The following is a 4581-nucleotide window of genomic DNA, read 5'->3' as shown; positions in this document are numbered from 1 at the left end:
TCTCCGCCGGAGTGGACCTTTGGCACGCCCGTCTCGGTCATCCCAGCACCGCCACCCTTCGTCATATTCTTCGTAGTTTTTCATTCACGTGTAATAAGATCGACGATCACACTTGTCATGCTTGTCGTCTCGGCAAACATACTCGTTTACCCTTTAGCACTTCCTCGCATGTTGCTTCATACCCATTTGAGTTGATTCATAGTGATGTTTGGACATCTCCTGTTGCTAGTAACACGGGCTATCTTTATTATCTTGTTATTCTTGATGATTTTTCGCAATATGTGTGGACCTTCCCGTTGCGGCGAAAGTCGGATTCTGTTGCCACTCTCACCGCTTTCTACTCCTATGTCGCCACGCAGTTTAGTCGTCCCATTCATGCGTTGCAAACAGACAACGGGAAGGAGTTTGATAATCTTGCGATCCGCAACCTTCTCGCCACACACGGCACGATTTTTCGTCTCACTTGCCCGTACACTTCGCAACAAAATGGCCGCGCGGAGCGCGTGCTTCGCACTCTTAATGACTGCGTTCGCACCCTCCTCTTTCACGCCAACGTGCCACCACGTTTCTGGCCTGACGCGCTCGCCACAGCATCACTACTCCTCAACATCCGTCCCTGTCGCACTCGCGGGAACTTTGCTCCTCATCATCTCTTGTTCGGCACGCCACCCTCCTACACCGAGCTTCGCATCTTCGGTTGCTTATGCTACCCTAGCATCGCTTCCACTACTCCTCATAAGCTCGCACCACGGTCCGTGGCCTGCATTTTTCTCGGCTATCCCCCCAACGCCAAAGGCTACCGCTGCTATGGTCCTATCTCCCATCGGGTCATCACTTCCCGACACGTTTACTTTGATGAGATGGTTTTTCCGTTTCAGCAGGTACCTTCGGATGTTGCGGCCTTGCCCGCTCCTGGCGACGGCCGCTCGAGTGCTTCTCTCGGGCCACCTCCTGGCTTTGAGGGTGCCCCCCGTGCCCCGGGTCGAGTTCCTCCCCGGCTGGCTCCATTAGGGGCTGCACCCCTCCCGGCGCCCGCGACACCCCTCGCGCCGTCCTCGGCGCGGGACTCCTCGGCGCTCCCCGCGCCCTCGCCGGCCGCCTCGCCCGTGACGCCCTCGCCGGCGGCCTCGCCAGCGGCCTCGCCCGCGGCCTCGCCCGCGACTTCAGCGGCGGCGGGCTCTTCTTCGTCATCGCCCGTCGCCCCGGACTTGCTGCCTCGCCCGATGACTCGCTCTCGGGCCGGTACCTTCCGCCCGAGTACGCGGTACACCAGCGATGAGTATCTTCTCGCTGCTTCCGCCTCTGAGCCGTCCCCTCTCCCATCGTCAGCTCGAGCCGCCCTTCGGGACCCTCATTGGCTCGCTGCGATGCAGGAAGAGTTCGATGCGCTCCAACGGAACCGCACTTGGCAGCTTGTCCCTCGACCGCCTCGTGCCAACATCATCACGGGGAAGTGGGTCTTTTGGCATAAGACTCACCCAGACGGGACTCTCGAGCGCTACAAAGCTCGCTGGGTGGTTCGAGGCTTCCGGCAACGTGCGGGTGTGGACTTCACCGACACCTTTGCTCCGGTTGTTAAACCGGGCACGATCCGCACCGTGCTTCAGCTGGCCGTCTCTCGAGCTTGGCCTGTGCATCAGTTGGACGTCTCCAACGCCTTCTTGCACGGCCACCTCGCCGAGCAGGTGTTCTGTGAGCAGCCCACCGGCTTCGTCGACGCCACACAGCCGGATCATGTGTGCTTGCTCTCCCGTTCGCTTTACGGGTTGAAGCAGGCGCCTCGGGCCTGGTACCAGCGCATCACTGGCTTTCTGCAGACGCTCGGATTTACGTCGACCCGCTCCGATGCGTCCCTCTTCGTGTATCATCACGGGGTTGACACTGCCTACTTGTTGCTCTATGTCGACGACATCATCCTGACGGCATCCACTGTCGCACTTCTCCAGCGGCTTACTGCTCGTCTTCGCGATGAGTTTGCCCTGAAGGATTTGGGGCCCCTTCACTACTTCCTCGGCATTTAGGTGGTTCGACGGCCAGATGGGTTCTTTCTGCACCAGCAGCATTACGCCCATGAGCTTCTCGATCGTACCGGCATGCTTAATTGCAAGCCTGCTCCCACGCCTGTTGACACCAAGGCCAAGGTTTCAGCTCTGGAGGGCTCTCCCGCATCCGACGCGGCCTTCTATCGCTCCATTGTGGGTGCCTTGCAGTACCTCACTCTGACGCGCCCCGACTTGCAGTATGCTGTTCAGCAAGTCTGCCTTCACATGCATGCTCCGCGTGATTCTCACTGGACCTTGGTGAAGCGTATCCTCCGTTACATACGCGGCACCCTTTCCATGGGACTTACACTGACGGCCTCCGCCTCCACCGACTTCATCGCCTACTCTGATGCAGACTGGGCTGGCTGCCCGGACACACGGCGCTCCACTTCGGGGTACTGTGTCTACCTTGGGTCGTCCCTGATCTCTCGGTCTTCCAAGCGACAGCCCACAGTCTCTCGCTCGAGTGCCGAGGCAGAGTATCGGGCAGTGGCTAATGCCGTTGCTGAATGCTCTTGGCTTCATCAGCTGCTCCAGGAGTTGCTTTGTGATGTTCACAAGGCCACGCTCGTCTACTGTGACAACGTCTCCGCCGTGTACCTCTCCGCCAACCCGGTCCATCATCGACGAACGAAGCACATTGAGCTCGACATACACTTCGTTCGCGAGCAGGTGGCCCTTGGGCGCATCCGGGTCCTCCACGTCCCGACGGCGCAACAGTTTGCCGATGTTATGACAAAAGGACTGCCTACTTCTGTTTTCGAGGAGTTCAGGTCCAGTCTTTGCGTCTCCGGCGACGCTTCGACTGCGGGGGGTGTTGAATATATGGTTTGTACATGTCTATTGTATGGTCTGGCCCACCTCCTAGTCTTTGTATAGTTGAGGTAGAGGCCCACCTTGTACTCCATATATACGTGCGCTATGCACCGATCAATACATCGAGTAGCATTACCCAAATAATCGTTTCCAACAGATATCAATAATCTTCCTGATGAGGACTCGGAAGTACCGCCACTCCAAGGAGATAGTGTTCCAGCCAGACTTCACATCGTCGGCATGAACAAACCTGCTCATGAATGAACTATCATTCTTTTTTGCGATATGGGTAGAAGTGTAAGGGTTCAAAAGTACTAATGTAGTATTAATCAATGATGAAATAATTGGGTTCAATTGCTAGTGAATTCTATCGTAAGGTGTTTGCTATTTGTATTTGTGTGCTATGTATTTATCCTCATAAAAAATATGCTGCTCTCTCGCCGTGTCAAAATATCATGTTGATCACAAGATCCGTATAATTATTTAATTAGGTTTTACTAGGTTCTAGGGCTCTATAACATAAATTTTCCAAGTCCGGCAGGCAGCTTAGAACACATGAGGGTGCAGTTGGTCTCCTAAAAATAAAATTTTACCATAACCGCATACGTCACATAACCTGAACAGTCCAAACCAGAGACTCCTTCTCGAAACAACTAAAGCCACTCGAGACGATTCGGGGACGTCTAGGGGAGACAATTCCACCCGAATGCTCAGCCTCGACGTACAGTGCTTAAGGGACTTTTCTACATGGATAGACCTTGATCCATCCGCACGCTCCTTAGCCATCCCAAGCCTATGGACTCATACTTCTCAAAAGTACTTGTGCGGACAGCTTGGAAACTCCAAAGGAATTCGGGATCTTTTTGAACGAGGGTTTCAAAAAAATCAGTGGTTATGGTCTTTAACTTCAACATATATAGTTATAATCATTTATGTTCATGCATCTTCTTCTATAAAATGCCTTATGTTTCTATATAAAATAATAGAAGGCCAATTCGTGTTGTTGATGTATGATCCGGTTTGAAAGTCTGAACTCTGAACCTAGGTGTTTGATCACTGACTAGTCTGAACAAACTTTGTGTGTGTAGCTCAGCTTCTGTTCTCTGCATGCATTTCCTTCCTTCGTTGGATCCGGGTAGGTGAATGCCAAATCAGTCAGTCGATCGTCTCAATCCACAAAACACTATACTACACGTACCACTGTCATCTCTCCAACTCTGCTCTTCTACACGTACCACATACAAACCATCATCTACAACTGAATCTGAATCATGCCCAAACACCTACCGTAACAACAAACTCTGCTCTACGCATGGAGGCCAAAGAGTCTCTTCTCATGGAGGTTGCTGGAAGAGACTCAAGGATTTATAAACCACAGATAGTCTTCACACATCCTTCCAATTTTTTTCTTCAGATTCTTCATGTTACTGCAAGTGAACTAGGGTAGAAATCACAAATACTCTGTTTCATCCCCATGCAGCTACAGTATTGCTCGTTTTACCGACACAACACAATCTTACTGTCAATAATACAAGACATGACAACTAAAAATAAAGAAGAAAAACTTGTGGACTAAACATCGAATTCATGTTATGGCATCAGTTCGGGTTTTGGCTCCATTGCCATGAAGGTCTTGCACTGCACTCATGCATGCAATTCGATGTAAGGAAAGCAACATGTAAAGAAATTCAATCAGAATGAAGACAGAACCCCTTAATGCATC

This window comes from Triticum urartu, chromosome 7A (genome assembly GCF_056163025.1).
Source record: "Triticum urartu cultivar PI428250 chromosome 7A, HENAU_Tu73, whole genome shotgun sequence".
NCBI classification, from domain to species: Eukaryota; Viridiplantae; Streptophyta; class Magnoliopsida; order Poales; family Poaceae; genus Triticum; species Triticum urartu.
The sequence above is the reverse complement of the archived record's forward strand: the minus strand, read 5'-3'. Positions refer to the sequence as shown.